Below are 17201 nucleotides of genomic sequence, written 5' to 3'. Positions count from 1 at the left end.
CAGAAACAGATCACAACCATTAAAAAATAGCATTTCTAAAATTACAACCCAATGCCAGAATTAGGATCTAGCCAGCAATTCATGGTCCCCTAATTCAAGTGCATCCAAGTTCACAACAAAGATAAAATCTGTGTACGTAATATTATATCCTCATTCACAAAATTGCAGCTAAAAAACATGGCCACTCTCTCATGAGAAAAAGAGAAAATATATATATATACATGTATATATATATACATGTATACACACACACACATATATATGTGTGTGTGTGTATACACACACACACACACACACACACCACACACACATATATTCAGGAGCAGAAGATTGAAACTGTTAAGTCCAGAAAGAAAGGTACAGCCTCCCTGTTTACCTGAACACTGTATTCCAAGTACATTTTAACCCCCTTCCAGATGTAGAGGATGAAAAGTTCATATATAGCTGGAGGTTTCAGAGGACACCATGAGAAGAAATGGCATTTGACCATTGTCATAAAGAATGGTTCATAAAGGTGACTTTAAGCATGTTCATGATAAAGGAAATTACAAAAGTACCAGATTGAAAAGTGAACAGGATAATGAATGGTTCGCCTTGATTGGAGAAAAGTGAGATGTGATCTGAGAGGAAGGTGGAAGATCTTGTGTGCCAAGTTAGGAGTGTGAATCCTATCACAGTAAATGAGTAGCCATATAGAGGTTTCTGAATAGAGGGGAAACAATCAATGCTTACATTCATGCCTTTGTGGAGAGAAAGTTTACCCAAGCCAAGGAGGTCATGTCCTATTGGCCTTCATTCTTGAGTGAGAAGCAGAGAGTAATTGTTTTAGGTGGACTTAGAAGGAATGCAAACCACTAATATAAAGCATATGTAGAGAAAGTTGACCTGAGAAAGTTTAAGCTTCTAGAATATACTACAATTTCTTGCCCTTAACAGTTAAGATTTTCTGTCACTAGCAGTTGAAAGTGTTCTGGCTCACAATGGAATGTTCATCTAATAGCACTGTTCTGAGGGGAAGGGAGATCATAAATAGGGAAAAGTATTAGGGATTGCTTAACAGTGGAACTAGAGAGGCAGGAATGATTTCTGAGGAGGTTTGGAGAATTAATAGCTAATAATCAGGAAAGTTCTATCTATGAGTCAAACATTGGGTTGAACACTTTCAGATGTCATCTAATTTAATCCTCAGAAAAATTTATGATATAATGGATGAAAATAAATCTCCATCATGACAACATATTAAAAATAAATATTGCAAGAAATTATGGTTAAAGTAGGAAAGCTGGAATTTAAACCAGGTCTCTAATTTTAGGATCCAATATTTGAATTTTGTAATTAAAAAAAATTAAGTACTGTTAACATACAATATTATATTAGTCTCAGGTGTACAGCCCAGTGATTGCACATCACAAAACTCACTAAGTAATGATCTCAATCTATCTTGTACCCATCTGGCACAATACATATTATTTGAATTTCAGTGACTATATTCCCTATGGGGTACTTTACATCCCTACGACTATTCAGTAACTACCATTCTGTACTTTTTAATCTCTTAACCTTTTTTACCCACTCTTCCCAACACACCTCCAATCTGGCAACCACCAAAATGTTCTCTGTATCTATGAGTTTGTGTCTATTTCTGTTCTGCTTACTCATTTATTTGGTTTTACAGACTCAATTGTTGAAAGATATGTATTTATAGCCATTTGTTGTTCATATTTTTACCTTTTCTTCTCCTTAAAGAAGGCCTTTAAACATTTCATGTAACACAGGTTTAGTGGTGATAAAGTCCTTTAGCTTTTTGTTATCTGGGAAGCTCTTTAAATGTCCTTCTAAATGATAGCATATGCTGACTAGAGTAATCTTGGTTGTACGCCCTTGGTATTCATCACTTTGAATATTTCTTGCTAATCCAGCCTGCCTGCAAAGTCTCTGTTGAGAAATCAGCTGATAGTCTTATGCAAGCTCCTTTACAGGTAACTGACTACTTTTCACTTGCTGCTTTTAATATTTTCTCTTTGTGTTTACCTTTGGCATTTTAAATATGATGTGTCTTGGTGTGGGCCTCTGAATTCATCTTGTTTGGGGGTCTCTGTGCTTCCTGGATTTGTATGTCTAATTTCTTCACCTGGTTAGGAAAAAGTTTGGTAATTACATTTTCAAAGAGGTTTCAATTGCTTGCTCTCTCTCCTGGTACCTGCATGATGCGAATGTTGATGTATTTGAAGATGTCCCAGAGGCTTTACACTATGCTCATTTTGGGGGGATTTTTTTTTCTTTTTGCTGTCTGACTGTTTTTTTTGCCTTTTTATATTCCAAATCACTGATTCGATTCTTGACTTCATCTTCTTTATATGATTGCATGTAAATTATTCATTTCAGTTAGTGGATCCCTTTCTGACTGGTTCTTTTTATGGTTTCCATGTCCTTTTTTATGCTGGTGAAGCTCTCCCTAAATTCATCTCCTCTTCCCCTAAGTTATTGAGCATCTTTATAATCAGTGTTTTGAACTCTGTATGTAGTAGATTGCTTCATTTCATTTTGTTTAGTTCTTTTTCTCGAGTTTTGTTCTGTTCATTTGCAAAATCTTTCTTTGTGTCCTCATTTCAGTAGCTTCCCTGTGTTTGTTTCTATGTATTAGGAAAAGCTGCTACATGTCCTGGGCTTGGTAGAGTGGTCTAATGTAGTAGGTGTCCTGTAGGGTCTAGTGGAACAGCCTCCCTGTTCACCTAAACTGGGCACTCCAAGTACATTTTTACCCCCCTTCCCCCACCATGTGGGCTGTGTGCACTGTTCTGTTGTAGTTGAATCTTGATTGCTGTTGACATGTTAATGAGAGAGATTTACCTCAGGCCAACTGGCTGCAAGACCAGCTGTGACCACCAAGGAGAATCAGCTATGCATAAACCCATCCCTTAGAGCAGAGCTTACTTCTGCTGAGAAGTAAGAGGTGGATGCCCACTGAGTCCACCTCTCGACTGTGTAACTTATAGAGGTGCTTAGGTGGCACTTTCACATGGTCTGAAGCTGTTCACCAAGTACACTGGTTCTGGGGCCTCCTGGGAGGTGCAGGCCAAGTTCAACCACTACTTGTATTCTGCCCGGAGCCTCTTGGCATGTACTACAAAGTGATCTGCAGATGGCTACTGCTTGTGCTGAACCTAGAGGTGCCTAAGACAGGCCAAACTGTGAACCATGGTCAACTGCTTATAGTTCTGGGCCTGGGAGAGCTATGGGATATGTTGAGGCCAGCTGCTTCGTGTTTGAGAGATTTGGGGAAAGTCTGGAGCCTAAGCCAAGACAGATCACTTAGGCTTGGTTGGTATAGCTCAGTGGATTGAGTGAAGACTTACGAACCAAAAGGTCACCAGTTTGATTTCCAGTCAGGGCACATGCCTGGGCTGCAGGCTAAATCCCCAGTAGGGGGCATGTGAGAGGTAACCACACATTGATATTTCTCTCTCTCTTTTTCTCCTTCCCTTCCCGTCCCTCTAACAATAAACACATTTTTTTAAAAAGACCATGTATATGTAAAATTCACTGTAAAAGAAAATTTCCTACCTTGATTGTTTTTTTAAGATTTTATTTATTTATTTTTAGAGAGGGGAGGGAGGGGGGGAGAGAGAGAGAGAGAAACATCAATATGAGGTTGCTGGGGGTCATGGCCTGCAACCCAGGCATGTACCCTGACTGGGAATCGAACCTGCGACACTGGTTTGCAGCCCGCGCTCAATCCACTGAGCTACGCCAGCCAGGGCTCCTTGATTGTTTTATAATTACATCTGTTAAAATTAAAAAAGCAATTGATACTTACATTACATAAAATATTTTCTAAAGGAAAACATTTTCATTCATTGAGACACAATATTAAAGAACAGAATATATGTTTGTCTAATTTTCAAGAATATTATTTGGTTTCTTTCTCTATGAAAATAGTTTAGAATTAATAAGAAAGAGTAATTTCCCATTTAAAATAAGTCTAAGTGTGAAATCAAGGGAGAATATTTTTAGTTTCTCAATATATGGTCAGCTTGTCTTGAAGTTTCCTTTTGAAAATCTTTGCTTGTACCCACTAGAATCATTAAAACTTTAAGGAAATACTCATTTGCCAGAAGTTCATAAGACTTCAAATTCAAAAAAATGTAATGGAATAGCATGATACACAGTTACTACCCTAAAATCCAGATACAAAGCAAAAAGACCTATAAAGAAAAAATAAAAGCACACCAGTATAGCAGTGCACAGAAGTAAAAAAGCAAGTTAAAAAAGTAAGATATACTGGTAACATACTTGGTTAACATGCATATACACAATGTAATTATTATGATCAAATGAAGAAAATACTACAGCAAAAGAATTACTAAGGAAGTTTAATGTAGCAGATGAAGAGAATGGATGCGTTGAGAAGGTGATTAGTACCCTGTTTTCCCTGCTTCCTTTAAAGTTGTAGCTCTGCTCCCCTGGTTTATTGACAAGGTAAAATTGTCAGCTATGATTTTATGCAAATTTTATTTATTAAAATACTTCTGGATTGAGAAGAACATTGATATTTGATAGGAATCCGTATCTTTGAGCTTAGTGTAGTGACTCTTTTAACATCAGAGATCCTAGAAGTTATACCTATATGTTTCTTACAAGAGACATTAGCTCCTGTGGGGCAGAGGGTTGAGCTACAGTTCTCAGACCCAAATTATGCAGATGTTGTCTCCTTATATGTAAGCCAACACTTAGGCAGTACTTCTTAACCTGGGTTAATTTTTCCCATCAGGGAACACTTGGCAGTGTCTGGAGACAATCTTTGTATTGTCATGAAATGGGAGGAGGGTCATGCTACTGGCATCTCAAGATTAAAGACCAGTTAGCAGGACAGCCTCCCATACACACACACACACACACACACACACACACGTAATAATTTCATTGTGGGCAGAAAAATTATTTTGTTCGGAGTCTGTCCTATGCCTTAGTGATATTTACTAGCATTCTTGACCTCTGTGCATGGGAAGCCAGAAGCATCCCTCTTCCCCACATCATGACAATCAAAAATGTTTTAAAAAATTTCAAGTGCTTTCAGGAACAGGGAGTGGGAAGCATGCTGTGAAGCTGTGGTTCCTGTCTTATATCTGTTAATGAATTTGATGCCATATGTGCCCATTGCAGACCCATGAGTTTGAATGTAGTTGCACTTAAGAAGACCCTCTAATTAAAGTTACAGGGGAGTTTTCTACCTAGTTAAAATTTATTAACACACTATAATATAATAAAATCCAAAATAAAATAATGTTGGCAAAACCAAAATATATGTGACTGATATTATGTATAAAATATGATATTCGATCAAATATTGAAAATCAATAGGGATAAAATTGCTAATGACATGCTGGAATTCTACATGAACAAACTCTCACAGGTAAATTAGACACTCTGATAACTATGTATCACCAGCCACAGAGATAGGAAGCCAGTCTTCCTTTCCCAGCAGTGGCCTTTGACTTCCCACTTCCGGCTTGGTTTCATCATGCACTGGCTGAAGTTCCTTTAGGAATTCAACTTCTTACATTGTTATCTAACTTCTGAATGTCTTACACATTTTTTACTAACCAGAGATCCACATCTTCTGCATATTTTCTATTTTCCTCTGCATAAAGTGTTCTATTAGTGGCATTTTAAAATAAATTGATAAAATCACAGACCTGTTCATAGGATATATTATTGCAAACTATTATGTGTGGTTTATTTATGGTTTATTATTATTGTTGCTTTTTTATTTTCATGAGAGAAGAGCACAGTACTCAGAAAATGCTTAAATGCCATATTTGAGAAGAATACATTTATTTTTGGATGAGAGACAAGTCCATTTTTAACTAAGAAAGATTTAAAAAGCACATAATTTTTATAGTTTTTCATGTTATTTTTTATATTTATATATGTTGTGTTCACCTCTCTTAGAAAATATTTTTCCATAAAGTAAGAAAGGAAAGAGAAGAAAAGACCTTAGGAAAAGAAGCAACATAAATTTCTTCATTCAAAATACATTTAATTTAATCACATATTTAAAAGATTTAAGGAGAAAATAATTTTAATATTATGGAAATGCTATAATCATCCACTTGAATTTGCTTGCATACAACAGGAGTAGACAGAAGTACTTAGATGACAACATCAATAAACACAAGATGTGGCTGGTTGTCAGTTCTTTTGATCATTCTGTTAAGACTGGCTTGCTGTATCCTGCTTCTCTGCATAGATGCTGAAAATAAAACTTTTAATGAATATGTGTTTTTCTAAACATGATACTATGATTGGATCTGTATTATGACATCAACAGAGATAGAACTAGGGGGAAATGCATATATTTTTTCACATGGTCCATACACTGATAAACCAGTCTCCTTTCCAGGCAATCAGTCCTCAATTGATCAATAATGATATTGTGTCTATACTCTACATTGAGAAGCTCTTTAGGAAAGAAGACTTTCTATTTTCTTTAATGATTTTCTTAGATGGTTATCTATCCTATCATCTTCTCTGTAATACTGAGAAGTCAGGGGCAAGGCGATTGCCCACAATGGCAGGAGTTCAGCTAAAGTAAATTCATCCAGAAGATTTTCTAGAAAATAATATATCTGCTTTGGAAGTTCAATTTTCAAATATTCAGAAGAACTACAAAAACAAAATGCTTAAACAAATCTATTTTCAAGAGGGTCCATTATACTTCCTTATATAAGTCTGTGGGGAAATTAGGTAAGAATTATTTCTATGACATATTGACTTGAAATGAAAATTCTAGAGTATTTTTTATAAAGATTAATTATACACAATCTTATAAGAATATTGTTTCTTTTTTAAAGAAAATATCTTAATTACCTGGGAAAAGGAAAAGGTCAGGTTGGAGAAAATAATATAAGTATTAATATTTTCAAAATATTAACATTGCCTCAGGCTTCAGTTGATTAATGGTTCTAATAACTTCTGCCAACAACAAAAAATAAATAGGGCCATTTAATTTAAATAAAGAAATACTGTTAATAAATACTGAGTTCTATTAACAATCATTAATGTTATAAAAATGAAATATGAATGCCTAAAATATTTTGTTAATAAACTTAAAAGCTTTCACCAACCTACATTCTAGTCAAGTATATTACAAAGTTTTGTAGTGAGAAAATGAAATTAAGAAGGTCTTACCAAGTAGACATTAGCTTTAAGTTTTTACTCAGTACAGAAATCCTGAAAATGGCTGAGTTAATTGAGAATCTATCAACCTGACAAGTGTTATAGTGCTAGAAATTTAAGAGTAGTTTGACTCATAGATTAAACTATAGTAGGAGTGGATCAACAATCTTCATAAAAAAACAGTAAAAAAGTGTAAGAGCAATGATTTGTAAGTAAGAAATTAGATTCTTTACATTAAAATATAGCAAAGCATATATTAAAATGATAATTATAATAATTTCCATCTTGTGATATATGGTAAACAAAGTTTTAGCTACTTTGCAAGGTTATTTTAAATAAGTACTAGAAAAGTGGGAAACATTTTTTTTTGAAAAAGGAAAAATAAAGCTCAGTGATATTAAGCTATTTGTCAATGAGCATATATATCATGTTGAATTAATTAAACAAGGAGGCCATTAACCGAGGTGGCTCTAACTGCTGTGGCAGCCTACCTAAGCAAACCGAAAAATCTAGACCTGTAAATGCCTCAAGGTTATGAAACAGAAACATAAGGACAACCAATCACCAATAGCCACCCAGATGGAAGTGGAAGATACAAGGCAGATAAATGGTAATGGAAAAAATACAATAAAAATAAACTATTTAAAAATAAACTATATCCAGCCTTGGCTGGCATAGCTCAGTGGATTGAGTGCGGGCCGTGAACCAAAGTGTCGCAGGTTCGATTCCCAGTCAGGGTACATGCTTGGGTTGCAGGCCATGACCCCCAGCAACCTCACATTGATTTTTCTCTCTCTCTCTCTTTCTCCCTCCGTTCCCTCTCTAAAAATAAATAAATAAAATCTTTAAAAAATAAACTATATCCAATTCATAATTTCCTTCCATTACTTGTACCTTTTCTCTATAAAAGTCTCCCAGAGCTCCTATGGATAGAGCACTCCTAACCATTTACAGAGTGTCACTACTAATTAGAAAGGATTTTTACTCAAACTCTTGAACATTTTAATATGCCTTAGTTTATTCTTTAACAATAGTAATAAGTGATAAAAGCTTGGATTCTCTGGGTCAAACAATGTTCTTTAAGTGAACGCTCTCTTTGAAGTTATCTGGATAGAGGCAGGAATGTAATGATCGTAATGCAGTCATTACAAAAAATACGTTGAAAATAACCTTAAACTTACCATTTATGTTTCTGATTTAGTCCTTTGAATAATGTCAAAGATAAGTTTTCATGTCTTGAAAGTGAATTTATGTTATGGTGTAAACAAAAATCTATCACAATCAGATCATTTTGGTGAAAAAAGTAAGTCCAATTAAAAGCTTAGTGTGAAAACTCTACAATCATTAAAAGTATTTCTTTGCATTGCTTAAACAAACTCCATAGGCAATAGTACAAGAGAATTTTGAGGAAGGCAACAGTGAAATAATAACCAATGATTTTGAAGAGAAGTATAATCATCTAACATGTATATTCAAAAGTTTTATTTTGAAGTTTGACAGTATGTTGTACAGACTGAACATAAGTGCCCATAATAAAGGAGCACCCTTACTCCTTGGTGATCAAGGAGTCACCAAGAGGCTTTCCAAGAGGTGGAACTTAGCTATGATTTAAAATGAGAAAAGCGGCTGAAGAATTGTTGGAAACAGGAGAATGGAGAAATCAGAGCCTGGCTAAAGAGGCAAAACTGAATTACCCAGATCATGAAGTTGAGAAAAGATGGTCTGAATTAATGTGGAGAATAGGAAATACATCTGTATAAGTAGGGCTTTCCAGGTCGCTGAGCTGAAAGCTATTTTATTGTTCTGCTAATAAGTGAAAATTCTTGTCCATTCACTTATAAATTCACTTTGATAGCCTTTAATTTAATGTTTTTGGGGGTGAATATGAAAAACGCTCCCTTGTTTCCTCTTTTTTAATAGTTACTTTGTGTCATACTAATTTTAGATTAATCTCTAGTCACACTGATATTTTTAGAGCAATTTCACTATTTTAAAAAATGCAAAAAGTAGTTCTATTTGCTTAATACAGTCATTGTGTATATCTGGACACTACATCAAATTATTCAGTAATTTGTCTAACATTATTGAGCATACATGTTACTGTACATCCAATCTCTTTTTAGTAACTTTTTCTTTATAAGGTGCATGATATTTTGCTTTGGTTGGATATTCATTTTGACTAAAAGAAATTAACATGCACTCTTTGCTAGATTTCTTGAGAAACAGTAAGCCATAAAACACTGATCTATGGCTCCCTCCTCTTCATCCAATTTGGTCTTGCTTAGGAAACAGGTAAAGAACATGGGCTCATCAATAGCCCAGATTATTTTCTTTCATAAGTTTTCTCCATTTGAAAAATATAAATTGTAAGTGGATCATTAAATCTCATTTGGAGATGGCAAAAAGCTATTACTTAATACAATTTAACACTATCATTGTTTTCTTAAAATTTTTGTGTATATTTTATACCTTATAAAATAAATAGCTTATCTTTAATTGTAGGTGCCAGGAATGTTTATATATTATATACAATCATTTATATATTACATATAATATATTTATATATAATAAAAATATAATATATTTATAGTAAAGATGTGAATATGTATATTTTAACTGTGTTTATATATTATAAATACACACACATATATGTATATGTATATTATAAATGTGTATTTATATATTGTATATAATACTTATATATAATTTAATACTTATATACAATATATAGCTCTGGCTGGTGTAGCTCAGTGGATTGAGTGCAGGCTGGGAACCAAAGTGTCCCAGGTTCGATTCCCAGCCAGGGTACATTCCTGGGTTGCAGGCCATGACCCCCAGCAACTGCACATTGATGTTTCTCTCTCTCTCTCTCCCCCCTTCCCTCTCTAAAAATAAATAAATAAAATCTTAAAAAATATATATATAAATATATATCTATATATACACAGTTTTTTGTGTGTGACTATGACAAATTACTCCCATTATAATATTTATAATATATAAATCAAAGCCATAAAATAAAAAGTGATATTCAATGCAGTGTATATCTTCTCGAACTGACTTTCAAGGATATGTATTTCAAATTATATGTCTTTACTAAAATATTTTATTTGTACATTGAGATAAAATACTTTAAAGGATATCTTTGATTAAAAATAAAATGATATGATTTATGAAATTAAAATTATAGCATATACAACTAGAAGTATATGTATACAACACAAATAAAAATTTTAAAAAATATTTTAGGAGGAAAATAGGTATATCTTAGTTTCTTCATTTAATATACAGTACATATTTGAATATATTCACCCAATATCATTTTCATTTAATCAATATTCAAGTGGTCAATACTTTAATGGATAAATTAAAAATCACTTTACTGCTGTGATTGCATTTAAGAAATTATTCTAGTTTTCTTCAATAAGCTGTCTATATACTTTTAAATGATATTGAAGGAGAGCAGCATATGCCACCCCAAAATGTGCAACTTAGGCTTGTGGATTATATTGAGCTGGAGGCAATCAAGACCCAGCCTACTCAAGAAAAACTTTTATTTCCCCTTACCACCCTAAAGGAATTTAGACAGGGGGTCTGGCTCAGAGAGAGACAGAGAGAGAGAGCTATTTGAGAGATAACTTTCTGGCAGGGCAAACATCTGTTCTTATCATCCTTATGAATTACCCGTCCTCCTTTGAAACCTCATGACCTTATCCAATTCCTTAGCTCAGGATGCCCACTTGCATTGGGTCTCATTTTTATAGAGTTTCTGTATGTACAAAATTGAAAATTTGTTTTATTCATACTAGTCTGTCTTATGTCAATTTAATTACTACACCAGCCAAAGAACCTAGAAGGGTAAAAAAAAATTCTTCTAACATATATATGTATATTTTCAATGATTAATTGTAATGTTTCAAGTAAAAAAGAGCCAAAAAGTTAACAAAAGAATTTTATATAGTTGCAAAAACATGAATGAAATTAAACAATGGCTAAAAATTTAAGGTCTATTATTAAAATTACAATGTACTTTGCAATTTCATTCAGCAATTTAAAAATTAAATTAATTTTAAAACTATTTTTCAAAATATTATATTTACAACTTCTTATTCTGGTACACATAATGTGTGCGGACTAGTAATTGTAGAAGTTAAAAATATTATAAAATAAACCATCTGATTGCTAGGGATAAGCAATGTTCACAAGATTTAATAATTTAAATAATTTCTTTTTGGTAATTAAGCTTGTGGGAAGAGGCTATAGAGTTGTGTAAAATACCTCTAGGCCTTTTTTTTACTCACTAAACCACTCTGCATATTTTAAAAAGAGGCACATTAAGTGGAAATAAAAATAATTTAAAAAGTTTTAAGAAAATGCTTGCTTTATCATTATAATACATTTTTGCTAAGAACAAACCTCACTAAAGATTTTAAACATTAAACTAAAGAAGGTATCCAGCCATGTAATATAAAAAATAAAGATATTTATTGAAAAAGGTAAAAGATACAAGAAATGTTGTACATAGGACAATGATGCCTCAGTTCCCTTAAAAGTAAGCACCTTGGGACCACATAGAGTTCCCTCATTTTTCATCAGCTTCCCCATTGTATTTTTCTGAATCTCATCAATGGTCTGGAATCTCTTCCCCTTCAAAGGTGATTGAAGTTTGGGGAAAAGCCAGAAGTCACAGAGTGCCAAATCTTGGATGTAGGGAGGCTGAACTACTTGGGTGATTTGATGTTTCACCAAAAAGCTCTTCAGGATATGTGATGCATGAGCAGGCATGTTGTCATGATAAAACTTCCAATCACCAATTACCCATGGCTGTGGCCTTGTGAATCATCTCAATGGGTTTCCACAGAGGAATGTTCAAGCCTAATGCCAAATTTGATACAGATTCGTTAAGCTACTAGTTCAGTCATTTTTAATGCAATGACCACACAGTACATATGCTTACTCAATAACATCTATGATCCCCACTGACTAGTATAGTAAAGTCATTATTGTTCACACATGTGCATTCCAGTCCACTCTCCTTGGCTGCCAGGTTACATGATGTCCTGAAAACCATTCTCGTTATATTAATAATGGCTGGACTTTTTCCCAACAGACTTGGTATTTAGGCCCTTACAATGTAAATTCATCAAAGTCCTACTTACAATTATATCTGTGCTCCTTTAATCACTTTGGTTGGTTATTGTTTAATTGGATACAAATGAAACTAAACAGGAAAATAATGTGCCTTGGAGATACCAAATTTTTTTCTTATTTATCATGACCATTTCTTTCTCTATGTTTATATTTCAAAGAAGATAAAATTATATATAAATATAGGACTTCTGACCAATATGGAGGTGTAGATACACTTTGCCTTCTCACACAACCAAAGAAGGACAACAACAAATTTAAAAACAAAAAAATAACCAGAACTGCCAGAAAATTGAACTGTGTGGAAGTCCAACAACCAAAGAGTTAAAGAAGAAACATTTATCCACACCCCTAGGAGGAGTGGAGAGGACGTGTGGCAAGGCATTCGCTTGAGGACCAGCTGGGTGAGGTGGCAGCTGATAGAGCAGATGGACCCATTTTGCATGCAGATAAACAGGGAAGGACAACTGAGGAGCAAGACAGACTGCACAGCCCAGGATCCAGCATGGAGAAATAAAGCCTCAAAACCTCTGGCTGAAAAAATCTGTGGGCCTTGCAGGAAAGGCAGAAACTTTCAGCTTCACAGGAGAACTTGTTGGAGAGACCCACAGGGTCCTAGAATGTACACAAACCCACCCACCTGGAAATCAGCACCAGAAGGGCCCAATTTCCTTGTGGGTAGCTGGGGAAGTGGCTGAAAGCCAGCCTAGAGCAAGAAAGCTGCAAGGGTCCTCCTTTGACCCTTCCTCCACACACAGCACCACAATGCAACAATGAGCATTGCCCCAACCCAGCAAATACCTAAGTCTCTGCCCCTTACAATGTAACAGGTGTACTGGGACAAAAATAAAAACATGGCCCAAATGAAAGAACAGATCAAGACCTGGCTGGCGTAGCTTAGTGGATTGAGCGTGGGCTGTGAACCAAAGTGTTGCAGGTTTGATTCCAGTCAGGGTACATGCCTTTGTTGCAGGCCACAGCCCCCAGCCACCACACATTGATGTTTCTCTCTCTCTCTCTCTCTCTCTCTCTCTCTCTCTACTTCCCTTTCCTCTCTAAAAATAAATAAAATCTTAAATAAAAAGAAAAAAAAACAGATCAAAGCTCCAAAAATTGAACTAAGTAATGAAGAGATAGCCAACCTACCAGATGCAGAGTTCAAAACACTGGTAATCAGGATGCTCACAGAAATGGTTGAATAAGGTTACAAAATAGAGGAAAAAGTGAAGGCTATGAAAAGGAAATAAAGGAAACCATACAGGGAAGCAACAGTGAAGAGAAGGAAACAGGGACTCAAATGAAACATCTGGAACAGAAGGAAGATATTGACATTCAACCAGAACAGAATGAAGAAACAAGGATTCAAAAAAGTGAGGAGAGGCCTCCTGGACAACATTAAATGTTCCAATATCCAAATCATAGGGGTGCCAAAAGGAGAAGAGCAAGAGCAAGAAATCAAAAAGTTATTTCAACAAATAATGACGGAGAACTTCCCTAATCTAGCAAAGGCAATAGGCTTCAGGAAGTCCAGGAAGCTCAGAGAGTCCCAAAGAAGCACACACCACGGCACATCATAATTACGAATAAAAGTAAGGAAAGAATCTTAAGAGCAACAAGAGAAAAGGAGGCAGTTACCTACAAAGGAGTTCCCATAGGGCTATCAGCTGATATCTCAAAAGAAACCTTGCAGGCAAGAAGGCGCTGGAAAGAAGTATTCAAAGTCATGAAAGGCGAGGACTTACATTCAAGATTACTCTCTCCAGCAAAGCTGTAATTTAGAATAGAAAGACAGATAAAGTGCTTCCCAGATAAGGTCAAGTTAAACGAGTTCATCATCACCAAGCCCTTATTATATGAAATGTTAAAGGGACTTTTCTAAGAAAAAGAAGATGATCAAAAATATGAACACTAAAATGATGACAAAGTCACAACTATCAATAACTGAACCTAAAACAAAAAAGCAAACAAACAACTAGAACAGGAAGAAAATCACAGAAATGGAAATCATATGGAGAGTTATCAGCAGGGAGGGGGAAGGAGGAGAATGGGGAATAAAAGTACAGGGAATAAGAAGCATTAATGGTAGGTACAAAATAGACAGAGGGAGGTTAAGAACAGTGTAAGGAAATGCAGAAACCAAAGAACTTATATGTATGACACATGGGCATGAGCTAAGGCTGGGGGCGATGCTGGTGGGAGGTGTATAGGGTGGAGGGGAATAAAGGGGAGAAAACAATTGGGACAACTATAATAGTATAATCAGTAAAATATACTTTAAAATTCTATATAAATGTAAATGTGTGTATATAAACTAATGCACAAGAATTCATTAATATAATAAGCATTGTAAGATGCACAAGAATTTTTTTATGCACAAGAATTCATTAATATAATAAGCATTGTAAGAACAGAGGTCTTAATAAACTAAAACATAAAAAAGTTCAAGTGCTGAAAAAGGTGTTCTGTAAGAAATATAATAATTTGACATCTTTCTTCATTTAGATATTTTCAGATATCAATCTATATACAGTAAGTCCTCAGATCCTCCTAAATTCTAAATACTAAAGACTAGTCATGCAAGAATCAAGAGGTACGCAGAATGTACATATTCTTATACCATTTGTTATCAATTTAAATTACTCAACACATTTACTCAATAGCTATAATGTAAAATATTTCATGCTGGGTATACAAAGTAAATAAAACATAGATTATTAGCTGCAATAATATAACTAATTGCTGATGGTGGCATACATGCATGTACATGTATTCATGTATATATGCATATGTGCATGAAAAAATGTCATATTCCATGAGTCCTCCTTACATGTAGCATGGCTAACCAAGTTAAAAACAAATATCAATTATTTTCATATTTTTAAAAGTTTTTATTTATTTATTTTTAGAGAGGGAAGAGAGGGAGATAGAGAGAGAGAGAGAAACATCAATGTACAGTTGCTGGGGGGTCATGGCCTGCAACCTAGGCATGTACCCTGACTGGGAATTGAACCTGCGACACTTTGGTTTGCAGCCCGCGCTCAATCCACTAAGCTATGCCAGCCAGGGCTTGTTTTCATATTTAAAAAAAAAAAAACACTACAAAAATTAGACTATCTTTTAAAAAAATACTATTGGAATTCCTGTATTACTATTTTTGCAGGATTAAGTAGGTCTTGGTAGGCATACTGGCTAGACAGCTGGCAGGCAGTATGTGCCTGAAAAATGAACGTTTTATTCACTCAGAAATATTATGGAGTTGTTAGCCCTTCCTTGTAAGCAAATGTTCAGACACTTCAGCAAATTCTTCCAAATACTTGGGAATACATGAAAGGGAGGTCCTTGAAAGACATAATGCAGCCTCACTTAGAACTGGCAATACAGTTGGCAACCAGCACCCTCCTGGACAGGACAGGAAAGCTTGCCTCTGAGAGCAAGTGCTGTCGGACTACACTGACTGCTCTGCAAAGGCAAATTAGGACACAATGCTTTCACCTACATCAAGTGAACTAGACTTTGCCTATGTCTGTCGATGCATTTCAGTCAGTTACCTCCCTGTCCCACTAGAGACAACTGTGCCATTATTTATCTTCATCCACTATTGAATGTTAAAATATTGAACTGAATGTAATATTTCCTATGGGACTTACTAAGAAGAAAAAGCAAAGGAAATTTAACTGACCGATAGAATTCTGGACATTAGTATACTCTGTGGAGATACAGATCTTGGTTTTTGAACCTTCAAAATTCCCTAGAGCCACTGTGTTCTCCACAGCTTTTCTTTCTGCCAGTGCTTTCCTGGTGAGGTGTGAGCAGAGTGAAATGAATCGCCCTAATAGTTTGGGGAATGCTGGAACTTTGTGCACTTACACTGAACTTTGTGGAAAACTCTGGAGGAGGCACAGAGTCATGTGATTACCAAGAATGAAGTCTTCCAAACTTTGTTAACTTTCTCTGTGGTCACTTGAGGATGTGAATTATTCTGAGAGAACTGAGGAGAGGTATCTCTTTTATAATTCTTTTTCTCTCTGACACGTGTTTTCATGTGAACCTCTCAACCATGCACTTATTGTCCTGAGTATAAATGCCAGCCAGGGAGGGAAAAAGCAATACTGAAGTGCTGAATGAAACCTGCCATCTAAAGCTACATTACTTGGAGAAAAAACTAGTAATTAATTGGAAATCAGCCAAAGTACCTGACAAATAATATTTTCCATATATATAGGAGTTTCTATACAACAGGAACAGGGAATAGTTAAGCAACAGTCAGAACCTTGCTCCTCACCTCATACATAAATGAATTTGTTGACATTAGTTCCAAATATAATCCTTCTATTCCTTAATTATTCCTTCAAATTTGAAGTCAGTTAATTCAATCTGCCGATGTCCTTAAGTCTAATATAAAAATAGACATGTTTGGACTAAATCTTGTATTCTTTTTCTGACTTACAAAGGAGCCACAGAAAGAAAACAACATTGTTGTTTATTAAAGTTTATAGTTTCATCTAATTTATTATTTTCTTGAAGACTTTGCCACTGTGTATTTAAGAAATAGTACATCAATTAAAAATTATAGCAGCCTTAATGGAGCTAGAACAGACTGTGTTCAGTTTGTTTTTCCTCTTTCAGCAATATCCACTCCACCTGCCATAAAAATTATCGAGGCCTCCTTGAAAAATCCAACATCAAGTAGACATCATTAAACTTTTTAAATTTATGAACTTAGTTACTTTTAATATTAAAACAAATTTTTGTTAGAGCTTTAACAGCAATTTCAATAAGAATAGCTTATAACCTTATTATTCAAATCTCACAGTTAAACAATACCTGTTAAGAAAGCTAAGCAAAAGTTCAGCACCAAATATCTGTCTGAATTA

The 17201-nt window shown here is 34.8% G+C and overlaps 1 protein-coding gene across 1 annotated transcript in view; it reads right to left on the bottom strand.

The window, feature by feature from the left end:
* The window catches only part of MDGA2 (MAM domain containing glycosylphosphatidylinositol anchor 2), an 859730-nt gene that overhangs the window by 181459 nt on the left and 661070 nt on the right, over window positions 1-17201 (bottom strand). The window lies entirely within an intron of this gene.

This window comes from Phyllostomus discolor, chromosome 1, assembly GCF_004126475.2.
Source record: "Phyllostomus discolor isolate MPI-MPIP mPhyDis1 chromosome 1, mPhyDis1.pri.v3, whole genome shotgun sequence".
Lineage (NCBI taxonomy): Eukaryota > Metazoa > Chordata > Mammalia > Chiroptera > Phyllostomidae > Phyllostomus > Phyllostomus discolor.
The sequence above is the reverse complement of the archived record's forward strand: the minus strand, read 5'-3'. Positions and strand labels throughout refer to the sequence as shown.